This window comes from Hyaena hyaena, unplaced genomic scaffold, assembly GCF_003009895.1.
Source record: "Hyaena hyaena isolate Hyena2069 unplaced genomic scaffold, ASM300989v1 scaffold_282, whole genome shotgun sequence".
In the NCBI taxonomy this organism is placed as follows: Eukaryota; Metazoa; Chordata; class Mammalia; order Carnivora; family Hyaenidae; genus Hyaena; species Hyaena hyaena.
The window spans coordinates 1704136-1727219 of record NW_024080915.1 but is presented as its reverse complement, the minus strand read 5'-3'; the positions used below and the strand labels follow the sequence as shown (position 1 = coordinate 1727219).

The 23084-nt window shown below is 43.4% G+C and overlaps 1 protein-coding gene and 1 pseudogene; one reads left to right on the top strand and one right to left on the bottom strand.

Moving 5' to 3' along the window:
• Positions 1 to 23084, top strand: part of TUBB2A (tubulin beta 2A class IIa) — a 55932-nt gene that overhangs the window by 18331 nt on the left and 14517 nt on the right.
• LOC120241447 lies at positions 768 to 21220 on the bottom strand (annotated as a pseudogene).

Below are 23084 nucleotides of genomic sequence, written 5' to 3'. Positions count from 1 at the left end.
CCCCCCCTCCCCCACGCACTGCCCAACAACAGTAGAAAACAAAGACTTCTATTTCCTTATTTAGGCATATTATCCACTTTTATTGTAGAAAAACATATACACATAAGTAAAAAGATCATTTCACTTGGTCTCACCATTCATAGGTAACCAGTTCACACCTAGTATATGTCTTTCCAGATTTCTTTCTTTTTTAAAAAATGTTTTTTAATGTTTTTAATTTTATTTTTGAAGGCGAGATAGACCATGAGTGGGGGAGGGGCAAAGGGAGAGGGAGACACAGAATCCGAAGAAGGCTCTAGGCTCTGAGCTGTGAGCACAGAGGCCAACGTGGGGCTCAAACCCACAAACTGTGAGATCATGACCTGAGCTGAAGTCAGACACTTAACCGACTGAGCCACCCAGGCGCCCCTTTCCAGATTTATTTCTGTGCATGTACACAGGTACAAATATTTTTATGAAAATATGGTCAAACCGTGAATACTATTCATAACGGAGTCTTGGTATGGATCCGTTTAGATCCAGATCTTATTTGGTGTCCGTGTAGGTCTGTACTGTTAAGACTGCATAGCCTTGCACTGCATGGATGTACCAAAATTTATTTAATTCCCTGTCACTTGACATTTTTGTTGGACATTGTCAGCAATGCCTAAAATAACATTTTTGTACTTGTGTTTCTGGTATAATTATTTCCTTAGGATAAAGTCCAAGACACAGAACTGCAAGGTCTAAGAGATTAGCAGCATTTTTAAGGCTTTACAATGATATCTTTAAGGTGTATCTGTTACATCTTGCTTCACACAAATTCTTCTGTGTAGCCAGAGCCCAGTCTACAGCTTTGAGCACCAGTGAGGCCAGCGGGGCGGCCCAGTCAGCACTCATGCCCCATATGTCTGCCTTAAGGTAACTGAGCTGCTGAGCGTGGCCTGGAATTCAGATACTCTCTTGGTACTACAGAGGCAATCTAAAATATCTTTTTCTTGAGGGACATTTTCACCAGGAATCCAGATCGGGACAACACTTCCGCTAATCTCCGAGAGTCTTGTCCTGATTCAAAAGCTATGCTAGGCTTAAACTTCTGGAAAATTTTATCTTCCCTGGATTTATGTTTTGCTGTGGAATCCAATTCTTTCTCAAGCGCTTCACCCACGCTTCCTGTGATCTCTGCAACATCATCCTTTCGCACAACTTCAGGTGTAATGCCATCTTCTATTTCTATTACAATTTCAGATCTTGGAAAAAGGAAGTGGGAGTCTGGAACTCAACTATTCAAATGATCCGTGTAGAGCCTGTTTATGTCTCCGTCTCTGGTCTAGAGTTGGATGCTACCTACTGCAGAAATGTGCTTTGGGATATCTGGAGCAGGTTTGGGGGCCCAGATAGCCGCAGGCCCTGAAGAGGGGAGCACCAGACTCCAGCTGGAGATACAAGGGTTCTCCTGTCTGGGGGGGAGGGGGGGAGCGGGAAAGGATCCTCAGAAGGTGGCTCATAGGAGTAAAACATTTTCCTGGCCAGCTGGTTCCTAAAAACTCACGGCCTGCTTAGCCCAGTGGCTCTGGGTCGCAGAAGAGGAAGAGGCCTCGGTGGAAGGCATCCTGGGGTGGCCAGGCAGCGACACAGACACGTGCACTGCAGCACAAAGCGCTCCTCAGCGGTGCACAGCGCACAGGCCAACTGCCGCCCGGTGCCGGCCCCGCCCTCCCTGCGGGCTGCGAGCCCACCTCCCGCAGAAGGGCTCCCAGACAGTCTCCCAGCCCAGCGCATCCTCCCTTGCTCCGCCTCCCACTTAAATCCTTCAATGTATTCATAAAAGCTGTTTTTAAATCCTTGTCTGATACTGACATTTAAAAAATCTGTCATTTCTGGCTCTTTCTGTTGCTTGATCTCCCCACCCCCGAATTATGGGTCACATTTTCCTACTTCTTTTCATGTCTACTATCTTTTGATTGAATTTAGGACATTGCAAATGTCTCATTTTCGAGAATTTGGGTTTTGCTGTCATCTTTGAAAGAGTGTTGGGCTTCCTTCTTGCAGGTAGTTCACTAACTTGCAAATCAGCAGGATCTTTCCCAGGCTTGGTTCTAAGCTCCCTTGGGTGAATCTAGGATAGCCTTTACCTTAATGCCACTTAAGTTCTGTTCCTCATGTGTGACCTTTCTGGGATTTCTACGGAATATCCTGGGTGTTCATTGAAATATCTCCATGTGGCTGGTCAGAACTCAAATGTCTCCAGTGCCATGCAAGCTATAATTACCAAATAGTTGCTTTTTTCTCTGGTAGTTGTTTTTTGCTTGGCCTTGTAGAACCTCCCCTGTTTATCACAGAGCTAGCCTTCAGCCAGAACCTTCAAAGGGGCCGTGCAGATTTATGGAGCTATTTCCTTGCGTTGCTTTGCAACCTCAACCTCCCTCAGCGTTCCAAACATCTGTGTCTTCTCAGCTCAGCAAGAATCTGTGCTCTGCTTGGATTCCTTCTCTCTGTACTATGGTTTAGAAGGTTCTTCAGGCAGAAAGCTCAAGTGGATTGTACAGTTCACCTCATTTGTTTCTCTTTTTTCTAAAGGTGTGTCTATTTTCCGACTGCAAAGAGTGGTTTCTTAGATCCTGTCCTGTGCTCTACTTGTTTATGGCACAAGAATTAGTCTGGGATCAATTTACTTCCTATATACTCTTTTTAATGAGGCTTTAGGGGAGGGGGATGGTTATTACGTGATTTAAAAACAAAACAGATAATATACTGGTTCTAAGGGAGGATTTCCTCGCTCTTAGAAAATAATTGGGCAAAAATAAATAGTACCTTTTCTGCCTCTGAAGACATGTGATGCCACAAAGGTTTGCAGCAGCACCCATGAGGCAAGCCGATCTAAGGGGAAGACCAACAGGATGTTGAGAATAACAGTTCTAGAAAATACCTACGTCTGTGGTAACATCACTGAGATGACTGACCCTGAACCTGTCCTAGCTTTAAACCAGCTATTTTCAAACACTTCCGTCTCAGGACCTGTTTACAATCTTAACAGTTATTGAAGATCCCAGGCACCTGGGTGGCTCCCTGGGTTAAGAATCCAGCTTTGGCTCAGGTCATGAGTTTGAGTCCCGCGTCAAGCTCTCCATTGGCAGCACAGAGCTTTCTTTGGATTCTCTGTCTCCCTCTTTCTCTCTCTGTCCCTTCCTGGCTTGTGTACTCTCTCTCTCTCTCAAAAATAAGTAAATAGGGGCTCTTGGGTGGCTCAGTGGGTTGAGTGTCCAACTTCTCTGGTCATGATCTCGCAGTCTGTGAGTTCGAGCCCTGGATGGGACTCTGTGCTGACAGCTAAGAACCTGGAGCCTGCTTTGGATTCTGTGTCCCCCTCTCTCTCTCCGTTCCTCCTCAACTTGTGTTCTCTCTCTGTCTCAAAAATTAATAAACATTAAAATATTTAAGAAAAAAAAATTTTGAAGATCCCAGCAAGCTTTTGTATATGTGGGTTATAGCTATCAATATTTACCATATTATTAATTGTAATTGAGAACATCACAAAATATGTATTTATTATTAATTTAAATAGATAATTGGGACATCTTGGTGGCTCAGTTGGCTGAGTTCTGACTTCAGCTCAGGTGATGATCTCGTGGTCCATGAGTTTAAGCATCACGTTGGGCTCTATGCTGACAGCTCAGAGCCTGGAGCCTGCTTCAGATTCTGTGTCTCCCTTTCTCTCTGCCCCACCCCTGTTTGCACTCTGTCTCTGTCTCTCTCTCAAAAATAAACATTAAAAAAGGTTTAAATAGATAATTAATCTATTATAGAATCTAAAACTCATTACATAATACCACAACTAACATTTTTATGAAAAATAATGTCTTATAAAACAAAAAATAACTCAGGGATAGGAGAGGCATTGTTGGACATTGTTTTTGCAAATCTCTTTAATGTCTGGCTTAATACAAGACAGTTAAATTTTCTTTTCTTTTTTTTTTTTTAAATATTTTTATTTATTTTTGACAGACAGAAACAGAGCATGAGTGGGTACGGGGCACAGAGAGAGGGAGACACAGAATCTGAAGCAGGCTCCAGGCTCTGAGCTGTCAGCACGGAGCCCAACCTGGAGCTCATACCCACAAACCACAAGATCATGACCTGAGCTGAAGTCGGAGAATTAACCGACTGAGCCACCCAGGCGCCCCAAGACAGTTGGATTTTCATAACTGTTTTGAATTAATTTTGCTCTTAGCAGTTGTTTTGGCTGAAAAACAAACAAACAGATCTGGCCTCATTCACGTATATAGTGGAGAAAGGCAGGAATGTTTTTATTTGTGTTCAGTTAATTGTGGATATTCTTTGGTAGACACCAAAAACTTAACAAGTTGCAGTTATTCACAAGTTATTTATAAAGTGGACTCTGAAAGGATCTTCAAAAATACTTATATTCTGGGGTGCCTGGGTGGCTCAGTTGGTTGAGTGTCCGACTTCAGCTCAGGTCATGATCTCACGGTTCGTGGGTTCGAGCCCCGCGTCGGGCTCTGTGCTGACAGCTAGCTCAGAGCCTGGAGCCTGTTTCAGATTCTGTATCGCCCTCTCTCTCTCTTACCCTCCCCTGCTCATGCTCTCTCTCTCTCTCTCTCTCTCAGAAATAAATAAAACATTAAAAATTAAAAAAAAATACTTATATTCTATTACAGGGCTCAGGACACTTTTTTCTGTAAAGGGTCAGAGAGTAAATATTTTCCACTCTGCAGGCCTTGAAGTTTCCATTACAGCTGCTGAAGTTGGCCAATGTAGCTTAACAACAGCCATTGATGATATGTGAACACATGAGTATGGTTGTGTTCCAATAAAACTTTATTTACAGAAACTTTTATGAAACAGACTTTTTGTAAACAACTGCTGACTTCCGCTTTATTACAGATTAAACTCTGTAATATTAGCTTGCACTTGGAATGAATGTTCTTGATCATGCCGAGGGCCTGAAAGGGTTTTAGGGACCTCCAGGAGTCACTAGACCACACTTTGAGAAATACTTCTGTAATATTTTTGTTATAGGGGATAATACATTTCTTATTGTTAAAGACATTTTCAGTTGGATCTTCTGTTCCTTGCAGCCCAAAGCATCCTGGGTGATAAATTCCTAGGTGGTCTCTCAAGCCAGAAAACTGCACACCGGTTTCTATTTTGGATTGTGGGAAATGGCAAATCAAACCCAACCACATTCCCTCCCACCAGTTTGATTTGCCAGCAGTAGAATGGAAATAGCGAGTTGCATGTCCAGACTGAGAGGTCCTGAGGCAGCCCCTGGGAGCCTCCAGAACATTGCAAGAGAACTTCAGAAAGTTTCATGTTTTCACTGGGAAGAACGGAGGTAGCCAAAGAATCCTCAATATCTAAACAAGGGGTATATTAGTCAGAATTCTCCAGAGAAACAGAACCAGTAGGCTATATATAAAGATATTTATTATAAGAAATTGGCTCACATGCTTATGGAGACTGAGAAGTTCTATGGTCTGGTTTCTGCAACCTGAACATTCAGGTATAGTTCTAGGCTGAGTCCAAAGGCCTGAGAATCCAGAGAACTATTAGTGAAGTTCAAGTCTGAGAGCAGAAGGTGGATGTCCCTGCCCAAACAGTCTGGCAGAGAGTAAATTCTCCCATCCTCCATCTCTTTATTTTAATTCAGGCCTCCAGTGAATTGGATAATGCCTGCCCACACTGGGAAGAGCAATCTGTTCTACTCAGTCTACTGATTCTAATGCTAATCTCATGCAGAATCACCCTCACAGAAATGATGTTTAGCCAAATATCTGGGCACCCCATGGTCCAGTCAAGATGACACATAAAAGTAGCCATCACAATGGTGCTAGGTGGGATAAGTCAGCATGAACTTTAGAATGTCAGATTACAGGGGAATGCGGGTATCTGAACATGTGTGAGCATGGATGGGGGACAGTGAAGAGGACACCCCACTCTGGTAAGGCCCCTGTGCCAGCATCACATATCTCCTACTGCTTAGAATCAACCTCAGGGAGCAGGGGGAGAGGGCAAAAACCCAGAGTTGACTGAGGGTCTCCTGAGTTGACAAGTATTAATTTACATTGACTACATTGATGCTGTCATTTCTGCCAAACAGAATAGGGGCTTTTGATATAGAAATTAAGATCAAATTTTTCATTTGCCTGTGTTTTTGTACTACACATTCATATTTTCTAACAATAGACATAATCAGATTCAAGATTTTGCCAACCTAATAAAGATACATATCTCACTATCAATTTATTTCTGTTTTTAAAGTTTATTTATTTATTTTGAGAGAGTGTGTATGTGCAGGAGGGGCAGAGAGAGAGAGACTCCGTCAGTGCAGAGCCTGATGCAGGGCTCTAACTCACAAACCATGAGCATCAAGAGTCAGATACTTAACCCACTGAGCCACCCAGACATCCCTATTTATATTTCTTAATTATCAGTAAGGAAAAGTATCATTCAGATGCTATTGGGGACATTATTTTTGAATCCACCACAGTGCTTTTGAATTCAGTGCAGTTAACGTTACAGTTTAGGATCTGCAGACAAACCTATTTGCACAGAAATGTGTACTGCTACTTTTATTATTTTTTTTTTTTTTGAGAGAGAGTGAGAGAGAGACAGAGAGAGAGAGACAGAGAGAATGAGGGAGGGGTAGAGGGTGAGGGAGACGGAGAGAGATAATTCCAAGCAGGCTCCACGCTCAGCACAGAGCCCAACGCTGGGTTCCATCCCATGCCTCTGGGATCATGACCTGTGCAGATGTTCAGCTGACTGAGCCACCCAGGTGCTCCTATTTTTATCTTCAAAGTGAGTGGACTTGACAGTTGTCAAGGACTAAATAGACCACTTAAGAGACATATCCCTCCATTTCAAGTTGACCTTGTGCCCTTTATGTATGTTGATACTGTTTATCATGGAAGTTCCATTTTGTCTTCATAGATACTCTTCCCTGCTATGCCTTCTAATCACCTCTGTTGACTGGCTTCTGGAAACAAGGCTAGGCCATTAGGCTCTCTGTGATTCAGGATTTTGTTACTTCTCAAATCTCTCTTCTCTTTCCTAATATTCTAATAAAAATAATCATGTACTTCTTTGAATCTACATTCCTCATGACAGGCAAGTAATTTTCCGTGTTGTGCAATTTTCTTATATATATTAAACATCTTCTGTTTGCTTTCCTGCAGGGGTCATACCCATGTATAAGTTACTCTGATTAAAAACAAAATGGGGGTGCCTAGGTGGCTCAGTCAGATAAGCGTCTGACTCTTAATTTTGGGCCAGGTCATGATCTCACGGTTTTGTGAGTTTGAGCCTCATGTCCGGCTCTGCACTGACACTGCAGACCCTGCTTGAGATTCTCACTCTATCTGCCTCTCCCTTGCTTGTATTCTCTCTTTCTCAAAAATAAATAATAAATAAAACAAGTTTTTAAAAAATGGTACACAGGATAAAGAAGATTCCCTGAAATCCCGCTGCTCTAACATAGCAGTCAGTTGCTTTTTTAAATATTAGCTTTAATCATCGTTTGACTATACAGATATTTTACATGTTTATCATGCTGTGTCATTAAGCATTGGACATCATTCTGCTATATTTAGCCTGCAAACATGATAAAACATAAGAATAATGGTATTATGAATTTTCACAGTCCTTGGCTGTTGTGAAAATAAAATATCATCACATTTCTTTATTCTACTTTTTAAATTAACTTACTTATTTACTCATTTAGTCATTTATTCAAGTAATATAGGGGTGCTTAGGTGGCTCAGTTGGTTAAGCATCCAACTTCTGCTCAGGTTTATGGGTTTAAGCCCCGAGGAGCCTGGAGCCTGCTTTGGATTCTGTGTCTCCCTCCCTCTCTGCTCGTCCCCTGCTCATGCTCTCTTTCTCTCAAAATAATAGTAAATAAACATTAAAAAATATTTATGGTGCTAGGCAGTGGGACTACAAATATAAATAAGAGAGACACTGTTCTTGGCCTTAAGGATTACAGTCTAGGAAGAGAGATAGATATCATCATGTGATTTTCATGCATTTACCCATTTGGGGCATGCACTCACGTTATATTTGCACAAGCATCAAAATAAGAATGCCCATTTTTTAAAATGATCTTGCTAATTATGAACAAGTGGCCTGATGTGTGGCAGCTCTGTGTGTTTTGGTTGATCAAGTTATTTCCTCAGGGCTATAAAAGCAGAACCATGGCGGGGATCTGGAAGACTTGCCGTCCACTTTTGTGGTTTAATCTCCAGACAGCACTCCCTTCTACTTCCTGCCACAGGATGGGTAGTCAGATAAAATGTTCTTCTGAATGAGACAAACAATTAAGCATTGAAAATGTGAGAACAAGAAAACACCAGATATAAATAGAACCCACCAGCCTGCTTTATGAAACACATGTTTTAACTGGTGGACTTAAAGGCAATAGTTTTACCTTATTTTATCCATTCTGGACTACTCAGCATCTATAAAGAGGAAGTCAGCAAAACATTAACTAATGGCACCACCTGGTATAAAAAAAATTGTTTTATGTTTCAGGCCTAGAACTAATTATTAACTCTTTTTAAAAAACTTTTAAAATTTTTATGTAAGAAATATCCCTTAAAACTACCAAGTTAAAAAGATAGTACAGTCAACTCTTGTATCCCCTTCCTGTAATTTCAACAGTTATTCATGTTTTACCCATTTTCTGGCATTTGCTTGTGTATAAATATACATTTATATATGCATTTTTTTCTGGGTTATTTGAAAGTAGGTTATAGACATCATAACAATGACCCCTAAAAGTTTCAGTAGAGCCCTCCTAAGGACAAAGACGTTCTCTTACATAACTACAAGGCCATTGCTACCCCCAAGAAACTTATCATTAATTCAATAAGGTCACCTAATATCCAACTGCCCCCTGCAGTGTTCTGGGATTGTGGGTTGGCTCAGCTCATCTTCCTGCCAGCTCTGCTGCTTGGGCACTGAGCCTTGTCCCAAGCCTGTCCCCTGTCTGGCCCAAACTAAAAGTCTGACTTGGGGTAGAGACTGTGTCGGACTGCCCAGAGCCTATGCCAGCCACCTCCATCCAGTAGCACAGACTCCTGGATTCTGATGCCTTCACGCCTGTAATTGAGTCCACTGTTCCCCATCCCTGTGGGCTAGCCCTACAGCCAGCCTGATGCCTCTTGACCTTGACCAGTGGCCATGCAGTAGCTGTCCATTGATATTTCAAATGGCGAGTGAAAATGTTAATCATACGTAATAGGACTGGTCATAGACATTTCCAACTTGTTCCTTGAGCACAGTGCCACTAAAACAAAATGACTTTTAGCAGCAACACCTATGACTTAAATTTCATTAATATTTTTGTTAAAAGAGAGCTGCTCATAAAAGCAAGGTGCATTTCAGCTTCTTAGTGAAAGGAATGCTTTGGACCGATGAAGATCAAATTGTTGACGGTGGTGAAGAAGTGAGCCACTTCAACTCTCATTCCTCTTGCTTATTTAATCTCTCAGCCTAAGTCTGTCTCTTGTAGCAGGGCAGGGAGAAAAAAAACCCTTCAAGTCCCAGTGGCCATCTGCAATGACCGTGACAGGATGGACCACAAAGACTCCATGCCAGGATGAATGGGTCAGGTGACGTGGTCATGTGCCAGCCCTGGTTCTTGTCCTGGTCACTTACAGGTCCAGAGAATAGGGAGGACTCTGCAGAGTTCTTTGCCCATGGGGGAGAGATGCTGGCATTTCTCAAGGACACAGGCTTATTTGAATAAGGAATATTCACTACTCTTGCCCACTAGGAAGGGAACTTGCTGGAGGGACAAAAAGCCTAAGAGAAAAGGAAAAAGCCTAAGAGTGAATAAAAATAGAAACAGGCTCAGAGCTCTGGCAGGCAAGATTCTCAATGTATCTGGTCCTTCAATGAGTAGAAATATTTCATTGAAATGTAATCCCATAGGCAGGCTTTTGGGTTTTCTGTTTTTGCCACATTAACACCCTGACAAAGGGCTGCAGCATTGTTGATGCAGGAAATGAAGGGAAGAGTAGATGGCTCCCCCACCTCCCTTCCTCCCTTTTCAGGCAGGCAGTCCTGGAGGCTGTGTGGTGGTTACCTAGGCAACTGTGGATGTGAAACTCCAGAAAATGTGCTGTCAGGCGGCAGGAGATGCAACTGCTGAATTTTTTGCTGGCACTGCATGATGCTAGGCCATTTTCTTAACCCCTCTAAACAGTTTCCTCTTGCACTAGGAGATAATCTCTACCTCATGTGTGTGTGCGTGCGAGTGTGTGTGTGTGTGTGTGTGTGTGTGTGTATGTATGTGTGTGAGTGCCTGAGCTGATTGTAGAATACAGAAGGAGCCCAGCATGGATCTCCCTTCCTTCCCACTTACCTCACAAACATGTTGCACTGAACAGGCACCACTGAATAAATGGGATAGAGATCTGATAGAGAAACTGTTTTGGTAACGAATGAGACAATTCAATTTCTGTAACTGGAATGCTACTTAACTCTTGATGAGAAAATTTGGTACCAATGTTAGGTGGTAAATCTTTTGTATATTGAAAGATCATTTGAAACACAGATACTTCTAGTTTATCACCTTTGTCAATTTGAAAGTTTGAGAATGTAATGTTTGAGATGCTCTTTGAGCCGGGGCAGCGCATGGTAGGGTTTGAGGGTTTGAGAAGCCTCCTCATAAATAGCACTCCCCTCCTTTTATTTTCGCTGCTTCAATTCAGACCAAATGAGAGACAGGTGGAGCAGTTGGACATAGTATCAGTGGCAAAATGGCAGCATTATTACCTATAAAAACCATAGTACTGGCCGAGCAACAACAATGGGCCTTTTGATGCTACTCCTTGAAATTAGAAAGACTTCACATTCCCACCGGAGGCCAGGCCATGGCGCTTCCCGCCTTAGCACCCTGGCCAGGGCTGGACCTCGTTGCCTCCTGGTGCAGGCCGTCCGCAGCACCCCCTCCCGGTAGGCAGACCACCATCCAAGCAACACAGTGTAATTAGAGGTTGCTGACCATGTGGGCATTAAGGACTTCAAAGGAGTTAAAACTAGAAGATTCGAACTGAATCAAGAAAGCGAATGCCTCCTTCCGGACTCCGAGGCTCCTAGAAGTTGGACCACCAATGGCATCTCTACTGAGCCCTCTCTTCTAGTTGCCTTCAGCTAGAGAGCTGTCCCACCCACACACGTGGTCCCTCACTCAGGGACATGTTGCATGTAAGGGCTGGTCAGTGGGAGGAGGGTAAGAAGGTTTAGTTCCCTTGCCTCAATTTGGGGCATTCCTGAAGAGTCATCTGTGCTCCAAAGCACCTCCTGGGACTGCACAACTCAGCTCCTTATTTCCCCCAATTCTGCTCCTTCCATTCTCCAATATGCTTCTTCGGGAAATCTCTCCAAGTCTGTTTCTCATGGAACCGTTGGGAGACAAGTAATTTTCAAGTAACTGGATCGTGCATTCAGATTGTAAGGAGGTGATAGATTCTACCATTGAGAATTATATCTGGAAACTCACATTCTTCTGTCATTTTCTTCATATATTTATACGATCATATTTCTCCCCAGTTTCTTTTTTTTCTTCAGTTGCTTCTTTGTGGAGCTGCTATTCATCTGATGTTGGGCCTCTGGCTAGCTCTCTAATTTTTTCATCAAATTCTCTCCTGTTTTCCATCTACCCACCCTCTTAGATTTGCTTGACTTATGTCTTTCAGTGTCTCAAGTGAGTTTTCAATTATGCTCTTATAATTTCTAATTTCTAAGCATTTTTCTCAATTCTTTAATTTTATTATCTATGTATTCTATGCTTATTTCATGGATACACTATCATCCCTTCTCTGAGGAGATTCATCAAACTTTTAAAAGAAATTTTCTTTTCCTTTCATAATTGTCTCCATGTTTCTTTCTTTCTTTTTAATCCTTGTTTACTTGCTTGAGCCTCTGTCTTTCATGATAGAAGCTTTTTCCAAGTATCTGGCCATCTTTAGTTGTGTTCTCATTTTTTAAAATTTATTTACTTTTATTTTTTTTTTTTGAGAAGAGAGACAGAAAGAGAGCACAAGCAGCGGAGGGGCAAAGAGAGAGAGAATCCCAAGCAGGTTCCTCACTGTCAACACAGAGTCCAACATGGGGCTTAAGCTCCAGAACCATGAGATCATGACCTGAGCTGAAATCAAGAATTGGTTGCTTAACTGACTGAGCCCCTGTGCACTCATTTTTAAGAGATAGACACTAGGAAGCTAATTGGGACCTCTGAGCCCATGAGTAGAGCTTTAAGAGAATAGGATCACTGGGTGAATTATGGGCAATCTATCTTATTGTTTGCTTAGGGAACTGTCAGTGACAGAGGACAAATTGAATGATAACTGAATATTTGCTCTGTGATGGTGAAATTTTGTGTGTTCATTTGGGGCATGAACACTTTATGTTGACACATAGCTGAACTATGGAACCCAGCTGTTCAGTCTAGATTTGCTGTGAAGGTATCTTGTAGATGTGATTCAAATTTGCAACCAGTTTACTTACCATTTTATTAATAGATTACCCTTTATAAGATGGATGAGCCTCATCCAATGGTTGAAGGCCTTAAGAACAAAAACTGAGGTTTCCCAGAGACGAATCGCTTCCAAATTGTCACATAGAAACCCTACCTGAGTTTCCAGCATGTGGGCCCTCCCTACAGATTTCAGGTTTTATTGGTTCTGTTTCTAGAGAAACTGACTGATACACTCTCCTTTACAATGTGATTTTGCTACTCCACAAGTCAAGAGGTGGAGTCTGTTTGTCCACCTCTTGAATCTGGGTTTGGCCACATGATTTGTTTTCACCAACGGGACATTAGCAAGTGAGATATGAGGAAGGGTAGGAAAAGCACTTGTGGATTGGGGCTTGCCCTCTCCTGCCACTGGGGACAGTTTGCCACCATATAAACAAGTATGATCAACTTGATGGATAACAAAAGACACATGACTTTTCCAGCTGAGATCAATTCAACTGAGAGACATGACAGTGAATCCCTCACTAGCCCAACAAGCCTGCCTACCAACTGACATGTGAGTGAAGCTACCCTAGAACATCATGCCCCAAATGAATCGACCCATAACAAAGCCACTCAGCCAACCCTTAAGCCTATAATTAATGATAAATATTTCATCTTAATCCAAAAAATTGGGGGGTAGATTTTTATGCAGCAAAAGATAGCATATATAAACATTATTATTATGTCGTTCTTCTTGAAGTGATCATATAGCCCAGATTATCTCCACCAATACCCTGCTTCTTCTGCTGTCTGCCAACATTCTAATTGCTGAGTAGAAGGCTGCGGTTTTCAGCATTCATAATGCAAATATTCATTTAATCCCCTGAATAAAATCTGACCAACTATGAAGTTTTAGAGGACATAAAGTGTCCACTCGGAGACTGCCATCACTTCTGACAGCAAGTGCAAGTTCAAGGGGCCCCCAGAACCAGTTTTAATAATTCTCCAGAATGATTCACAGAACTCACTGAAAGCTGTTATGTTCATGGTTATGGTTTATTATGGAGAAAGCAGATTAATCAGCCAAGTTGCTTAGGCATCTGCCTTCGGTTCAGGTCATGATCTCACGGTTCATGGTTTTCAGCCCTGCATCAGGCTCTGTGCTGACAGCTCAGAGCCTGGAACCTCCTTCTGATTCTGCGTCTCCCTCTCTCTCTGCCCCTTCCTCACTCCACTCTGTCTGTCTGTCTCTCTCTCTCAAAAATGAATAAACGTTAAAAAAAATTTTTTTAATCAGTCAAGAGAGGAGACACTTTGGGAAGAGTCCTAAAGGATCCAAATGTAGAGATTCCAGTCATCCTGTCCCTATGGAGTCAAAGACAATGTTAATTCCCAGGATATGTGTATGAAACACACACAACCAAGGAAGTTCACCTGAGCCTATGGGGTCCAGAATTTTTATTGGGGTTTTTATCTCCTGCCAGCAGAGATACATACTCCTCACACAGCCAACATTTAGTCTCCAGCCCCTCCTCCAAGTTGAGCTGATACCTTTAGTCTCTAGTTCCTGGGAGATCTGAGCTAGTACCAATGTCCTTATCATAAAGTACATTGACATATGGTCTGCTGGCCAAAGCCATCAAGCAAATAAAGGTACTCCCATTAGACATTCCAAGGCCCTAGAAATCACTTCCCAGGAGCCAAGAGCAAAAGCCAGACCTCTCCTTGGATAAAAATAAGTCTTTGCTATACAAGTCACCCCCAGGCCTTTGGCCAAGACTCTGTTATAGTAAAACAATTACCTTTGCCTGGGCATCTATAGTTAATATAGTATTTACTACACAAAACAATAATAATTCACCCTATGAAGCCATGACATACATATTCATGTTTTTGTACTGGGTTGGTTACTCTTTTCCCTTCCCAATGTGTGATACATAGTCTGAAATAGAGATACATAATCTGAAATAGGCTCCAAGCTTTCAGCTGGATATCAGCACAGAGCCTGACTCAGGGCTCAAACCCATGAACTGCTTGATCATGACCTGAGCCAAAGTCGGACGCTTAACCGACTGAGCCACCCAGGTGCCCTTCATTGTGTGCTATTTGTACCTTATTACGATCTTGTACAGAACTGTTTAGTATAAAAACTAGGTGATGATTAGTTAAATCCAGTTCCTCAAGCCAGCCATTTTATTAATCCTGATGAGGCTTTAACTCAACTTCTTAATATATTTGATTATCAATATCAGTATTACCATAAGCCCTGTTTTACTTAAGGTGGTTGAATCTGATCAACAAGGCCAGTGTTACTCCATATCACAGCATGGTAACCTGAAAAATAAGAGTCAAAAGATATGCCACATTATCAGAGCCCCACTGAGTCACTAACAATTAGACCAGTCTATCATCTAATCTTATGGTTTCTCCCTGAGTCATGTCACTCAGTTTGTAGGCTTCCATTTGACTAGGTCAAGGTTTCAAAGGCAAGAGCTGTCCACCAATGTATATGGCTCCACCCTTTCAGGCATCTGGTATAACTGGGCTAAGAGACAATACCATCTCTCCCTCCGAGTCTCTCTCAAGGCACCGATATAGTATTGCATTTCCTTCACTGCATAAACCATTTATTCATTCCTTTTGTCCTCACCTACCATTCTGCCTTCTCCACATTTACCATTTTAATTTTACCAAGCATTTCCACCTTTTTTTTGGAAAGGATGTTAGGTTTGGCTACTGTGCTGGTCTAGATTGCCAGCAGCAGTCTAGCAAATACCTCTTCCTCAATCCAGTCTCATTCATATAGGATAGGGCTAGATGCGTACAGAATTGGACTTTCTTGACTGTATAGCTGCATTCACTGTTAACCTCAGTATTGCAAGATAAGGTAAAGGCACCATCCACTCCATTAGGCCCTTAGTAATTCTGACATAAGATTTAAAGATATAGTGACAGTTTCTTGCTTAGGGATCATCCCTCCCATTGGCACCTGTGGTTGTTGCTCTGATCTTAGGACCACTGTATCAGGTAGGAAAAAAGAAAGTTGAGGTTATATGGGAAGAGTTGTAGAGTAATAGCATTCCCTCCCACCCCATTCCCCATATCCCATAGAGAAATGGAGAAATCTGCCTGATGGGTACACTTCATTGGTCCCCTTCATGTTGAGTGTGAACACATACTCATGAAGGCATGTAAGCCAGCCTTTCATGCCTGTTCTAGTTATCTAGCAAACTATCAGGATAAAAGTATGTTCCTTGAGCTGAAGAAATGTGACTTGATGGCACAACTTGGTACAATATCTTATAGTTCCATCCTTCCATAGTATTTTGAACATTTACCTCTATCACCAGGTATGCAAAACCCAATCCAGAGCAAGTGTCTATTACTGCAGGAACCTAGTTGTAATCTCTAGGGGCATCAGCCCAATTTGACAGCTATGTGCATGGCCTTCCCCCCTGGAGACTGCCCTAGAGCCATCTGCAGCCTCTGTCTTTCTTGGGGACAGACTGTACAGTTGGTATTTTGTGCCTCATAGGGTGCAGGAAGAATATGTCTAAATTTAGCCCATCTCTGCATTGTGATAGGACAATCCAGGAGGCCACCTCAAGTGAATGCACAAGGATTGCCACTTGCCAATGCCAGCCACTTCTGATACCAGGAGGAGGTTCTTCTCATGGGCATTGCCATGTTCTACTTTAATGTACCTCTTGGGGTGCCTGGGTGGCTTAATCAGTTAAGTGTCTGATTCGTGATCTCAACACAGGTCTTGATCTCAGGGTCATGAGTTGAAGCCCCACATTGGGCTCCACACTAGGCATGAGGTCTACTTAAAATAATAATAATAATAATAATAATAATGTACCTCTCAAATTCCCATAGTGATTCTCATATGGAGCTGTGGCCCATATGGATATCTCTTTAATAGGTGAGCTTCCCATTCTCTCTGTGCCTGACCCCACAGCCCGACCATTGGCCACCACCACGAGTCAGTAAAAACTCAAACAAAGAGGCAAATAGCAGACATTCCAGCCCACTGAGCTGCATTGTTTTTATTTTCTTCAATAAGAGTGGCTTGGAAATGTTCACTTTGGATTGCTATCCATAAACTAACGGCTTTTTGTTGGTCAATAGAGAGTTGTTTATATGGTAACACTCAAATGGCCATAGGGTCTAGCAGCACCTCAGGTGGTTCCAAAGTCAGTCCTATAGGAAAAAGAGCACCTGCTTATGAGTCCTTCCCTTATATTCCCTTAGCACCATTTCGTATATAAATGATTTCTTTTATATAGACTCTTCTGAGCACTGCCCTCCCCATCATAATATCCTTAATACATTATCCAAGACATTATAGTTATTTCAAAGTTATTCTATGTCGTTTAGTCATAGGAACAATTTCAACTCATGTCAAATAGCAAGCTAATAATTGTCTTTCAAATGGGAATGTTCTAGATTTTTCAAATGGAAATCCCAGTGGTCACTGCAGGGTGGGACTTGCAGGCTTTTGCCATTAGCCCCAGTCTGTACCCCACACAGGGTTATTGTACACATAATTTGTCTGTACGATCACCCCAGTCAAATTAACAATCTGTGTGGACTCGGGCAATGTCATTGACTCCCATTTAGCTGTCGTATTAATAATGGCTGAAAGGAGGCTGTACATGACTTCTGTATTATGATACTTGGTAGGGGAAGCATGACTTATCTAGACACAATATTCATCCCCTTAATGTATTCAAGGAATAGAGACACAACAACTTTACACAGTCTGTTCAAACATTTCATCCCACCTTTCACCTGAATCCCACTATTTCATTCTCCTTTCCACCCAATCTAACTGTAGCCACAGTCAGGACTTCATTGTCAAGTTTTGGCATCATGTGCACAGGAGTCCCATGTCAAGGAGTCCCAGAAACATCATTCTTAGACTCCGTGGCCATTTCACCCACTCATGTGCACACGCCCTTGGGTCCCTAGCTGAGGACAGGGCCCTTTTGTCAATCATTAACTTGATTAGGTTGATTAGGTCCCAGGAAATTCCAGGGAGCCTTTCCCATTTTTATCTTTGCCATCCAACTTTTGAAATTCTTTCAAACTAAGGTTAATAAAGCAGATTTGTGGAAGGCCCTTCAACGTGTGGGGTCAGCAGAGGCTTTCATCAGTCTATCCAATTTCTGAGAGTGCTGCACTAAGACCTTTATTTTGTCCCATCTCTGTCTGCTTTGTTTATCCAGTAACTGTTTAAAGGTTTCTATCCTCCTGGGATGGGTCTCTTGAATCTCCCTTTCGTCTTTCCCCCCATTATCTTGCAAATATTAGCTATCTGTGGCTTCAGTTTAAATATGTCCTTTGGTGATATCCATGAAATAACTCAGAACAGCCTGATTTCAAAGTTTGGCTCAGCCTCAAGATCCATCCCAACACTCTACCTTTCATTTTGGTTACTACAGATAACAAGAACCAAGGGAGTGATATTTGCTTGTTTCTTGTTACTTTGTACTTCCTTATGAATCCAGTGTGACAACTCCTCCAGGAGCTGGAGCCTTATCTCTAAATTCTTTTGGTAAATTTTACCTCCAGTAACTAATTGTGGCACAGCTCCAGTTCTCTATCCTAGGTGACCCCATGGCCACACAGGAATCAAAGGCTCACCACCCCCCACTCATTCATCCTTCTCTTCTTGAACCATGTTCAAGACCCTGACTCAGGGTCAGGTTAGTGAATCCCACTTCTGACACAAACAGAGAAGCATTTGGGCCAACTGTCAAGTCAGAGGGAATGGTCTCCAAAAACATGCTTCCTTCTGACACAAGATCAACAGTCTCCAAGATTACCCTAAGGTTTGATTATTCACTAAGGGGACTCACAGAACTTACTGAAAGCTGTTATACTCACAGTTAGAGATTTGTTTTACAGGGAAAGTCTGTAAAAGATACAAATTAAAATTAAGCAAGGGAAGAACAAAGTGAAGAGTTCAGAGGAGAACTATGCACAGAGTTTCTGTTGTCCTTCCATGAAATGAGGACATATCACTTTCACTGCATTGATGTGTGACAATATGCAAGGGGTATCACCCACTAGGGAAGCTCACCTGAGCCTCAGTGCTCAGCGTTTTTATTGTGCCTCGTGTGCATATGGATGTCCCAGCCTACACATCCAAGCCCCATCACCCCCTTTTTACATGCAATATTTCCTTGGTCCTAGGAGTGCCCACTGCAGGCACAACCTGCCCTCAGGGAGACAAAGGGAGAGAGACTATACATGCACTAGAAGTGGCCTTAAAACAATTTGGGCAGGAATTTCAGACATTCTGGGATTTGGGTCATGATCTAAAAAAGAGGTTCAAGCTTTGGGTGGATATGACCTCTTGGATCTACAAGTGTCTCCCATGGAGAGGGTCGTGGCAGAAAGAAAAAGAAAGAAAGAAGGAAAGAAGGAAAGAAGGAAAGAAGGAAAGAAGGAAAGAAAGAAAGAAAGAAAGAAAGAAAGAAAGAAAGAAAGAAAGAAAGAAAGAAAGATGGAAGGAAGGAAGGAAGGAAAGGAGAAAAGAAAGAGAGAGAGAGAGAAAGAAAGAAGAAAGATGAAAGAAAGAAAGAAAGAAAGAAAGAAAGAAAGAAAGAAAGAAAAGAAAGAAAGAAAGAAAGAAGGAAGGAGGGAAGGAAGGAAAGAAGGAAAGGAAGGAAAGAAGGAAAGAATGCCCATAGCTGGAATAGATCTTGTTATTGAGATAATCTTATTAACCCATATCAAATATTTCACCAGACTTTTATCACCATAAAATTTTGATTTCAATTTTTGAGGCACTAGCTGATCCAAAAGGTTTACAAAAGCATGTTATATCTATAAGCCTAGATGTGGAATCCAGCCCCAGACAAAGAGGCTTTACCTTCCTTCCTCACCAGGTTATGAAGAAGCCTTAGAACAAGAGGCTAGGGGATTGAAGGACTCTGAAAAGGCTTGATTGTCACAGCAGATCACATAGGGACAATTTTTGCACCTGGAGCTGTGTGGGCCAATGACAAGTATGCCAGAGCCCCTACATGTTCCATGTCCTGCTTCAGGAAATGACCAGAACTATGGACAATCTTACCAAAGACACCAACATCATCACCAGAGAACCATGGGACACTTCAGTACATGGTCCTTAACAATTGTCTGGCATTGGACAGGATTCTGGCTTCCCAAAGGGGCACCTGGGCAGTGGTAGAGTTACCACTAATCATGTGTTCTCATAATGTCTCTGTCACCACCAGAATTATTCACTGAACAAGAAATCCATCAAATTGCCATTGTCATCTTCCTTCTGCCATTAAGTATACTTCAAGCCAACAGCTCACAGCCTTCTCAGCTAACTCCCTTCAAACCTAAAATTGTGGTTTTACTCTATAACTTAACCCTTAATAATTATTCTTTTAGTCTATTCTGACATATACCTCTGGTGACGTATCTGATCTCAAAGACCCTCTGACACCTGTCAGTTTAGAGACATGCCCAGCAGATGATAACAGCTAGTCTTTCTGAGCCAGCAAGAACATGGAAGTCAGCCCACCTTTGACAACTAACTGAACCAACATCAACCACACAATGACTGTTATTGCATCCCCCACAGCGGATTGTATCTATGAAACAAAGGAGGCAATGACCAAGTTTCCACAATTTCCCACTTCTTACCCCCTACTTTGCTTCACCCAACTTTGTGCAGGCTTTCCCCCACCTACAACCCATAAATTTTGGCTTGCCCCAAGTTTAAAAAAGCACACAGGTAAACACTGTCCTCCTTAACAGTTCAGTCAGAGAATCTGCTGACTTTGGAGAAAAATATTCCCAGCTGCACAACCTGATTTTACATCTGCAGCCACACCATCTTTCCCTCCTCACCAACACAGTCCCTGCTAGTCCTGCCGGCCTCCCCCCATAACAGAAAAGTCTGTTCTGATGGACGTTGGATGCTTGTAGACTTATGAGATCAGAATGTTAGATAATTTCCCTAATAGGAGCACCATCTGGACGTGATGATACATAATGTCAGAGTCTGACGTCCTGTCTGCGAGGCGGCAGGTGACCGTCCTGGGGCTGGGACTTCCCACCGCAGTGGGCGAGGCAGGAGCCAGCGTGGTGGTGCAAGGGTGTGGGCGGGAGCCTGGACAGGGACGTGGTCTCTTTCAGAACCGCCATATTGCCCACCCCAACCTCCCCGCCCCCTTTCCTGCCGCAAATTCACAATGGGAGCCTGTGCCCTCCCCGTGCCCAGCTCTGGCCACTGTCGCCAGTCGGGCTCCCAGACTCCTCCTGCCCGCCCTTCCCTACGCCCCCATCCCCTGCTGGGGGCAGGGGCGACAGGCCACAGGACGTCAGTGGTAGAAAACTGCGCTGCCTAGAGGGCTGGGTGGGGTTTGCGCCAGGAGACACTGATCCCTGGAGGCAGTCGCGGGGCGGGGTCCAAGTGGTCCTTGAACCTGGCTGGCAGCACCCATCCATCAGCTGGGATGCTGCGACATGCAGCCCTGCCTGGGGGTGACGGCCTCCCCAGCATCCACAGCTTTCCCCACAAGGGCATCTGCTGGGCTCACCCTCCTGGTTCAGTGCCCTTCCCAGCGTTTCAGTCTGTCGCCCTAGTATGGCCGATGCTCTGCGGATTTCCAAGCCCCTCTGCAGCAGCTGCTGCAGGAACAGGGGCTTGCGGCTATAGGACTCCTTCACTGTCTGCCCACAGTGGCCACCGTTCCAGGGACGTGACAGGGAGAAAAGGGCCATCCTTACTGATATTTAGGATGCCAGGCCATCATGTGATTTTTTTTTTTTCTCCTCAGTTTTGGGAGGTCATCAGTGATGAGCATGGGATCGACCCCACTGGCAGTTACCATGGAGACAGTGACTTGCAGCTGGAGAGAATCAATGTGTACTACAATGAAGCTGCTGGTGATTATTTCAGTGTTTTTTGCCCAGTCAACCTTGCTTTGCATACCGTGGCAGACGGAATGTGCTAGGAACATACAAATGCCAAAGACATGCTTCTCGCATTCATTTCCAACGTCGACTGCCAAAAAGTACACTTTGTGGTTCCTTACAACTCCTGCATGTTCGCCATGACTAAGCATGCCATCATCTCCTCTTTTAAAGCTGTAAAGCACCTCTATCCACTTCACTTTTGTGCCAGATGCTAGAATTTTCTCTAATCACTCTGCCATGAAAGGCACATAGAGCACAGCCTTGTCTCTGATTCCTTTGCCCCCTGTAGGTCTAAGTCTGGCTCTGTTCCTCACAGGTAACAAATATGTACCTCGGGCCATCCTGGTGGATCTGGAGCCTGGCACCATGGACTCGGTCAGGTCTGGACCATTTGGCCAGATCTTCAGGCCAGACAACTTTGTGTTCGGTATGTAGTCATGATCGATGGCAAATGGTTCAGTGAGTTTCCTTTCTCAACAGTGTGGAAATCACAGTTTGTTTGTTTTTGTCTTATTTATTTATTTATTTCTGAGAGAGAGAGAGGAGAGAGAGAGAGAGCATGAACAGGGCAGGGTCAGAGAGAGAGGAAGACACAGAATCTGAAACAGGCCCCAGGCTCTGAGCTGGCTGTCAGCACAGAGCCCAATGCGGGGCTCGAACCCATGAACTGTGATATCATGACCTCAGCTGAAATTGGATGCTTAACCGACTGAGCTACCCAGACACCCCAGAAATCACAATTCTTAGTGCTGATAAGGTGGAGATTGTGTTTCCACAGAAAGCCCTGAGTCCTCCTAATTCTACTTAATCCTGGAACGGCCACTTCTCTGGCCCCTCTCTGGGTGGTTCAAAGAGCTGTCAGCCTGCAAAGGGCTTCTATGGTTCTCCCACCACAGAGCAGCCCATGACAGCAAAGAATACTGAGCAGTGATAAACCTTCCAAAAGGAGTTAACAGGCTGCCGATAATGTCAGAGGACCAGAGACAGCAGGTAATGACTTCAGGAAGCCAAAGGCCAAAGGCACAGGTTATGACCAGAAGCAGAGGCAGCGGCTTGGAGCCCATCTTCTCCTCAGATCACACTGTGCCCTTGCCCTTGCCTGTTTATTGATTGTACCAACATTAATTATGTGAAATACTGAATGCAGACCGTACCAACTGGTCATGAACATGGTGCCTTTACCAGCCCCTAATGGTGCCCAAGCTCACCCGCAGATGAAATGTCCTTCCCTATAATCTAAATACTAACAGCAGAGGAACAGGAAGAGTGAGATCTTGGCAGCTGCACAAAGAACCAGGACAGCTTCATATGAGTCATCAGTATGAAGAGGCTGCCCAGAAGCTGACGTGGTCAGAGCTGCATTCATAGCTCAGAGTCAAGAACAATCGAACTAGTTCTGAACTCAAAATCCTGTTTCATGGAGCTGCGGGGAGGGAGTCTAGGAAGGGACTGGAAATGTTCAGCCAGTGAGACAATACCTCGGGAGTATGAAAATTGCGGGTATCTGAAAAGTATGGAGAAGGTAGACATCATTAGCTAAGGAACCAAACCTGAACCAATGGCTAAATGGGAGGTATCAATAGAGAGGAAGGAACTTTCTAGAGAATGTCTTTGTAGCAGGCACTGTTGGTACCAGCCCATGTTTCGGAGACCTTCGTTCTTCCCAGAT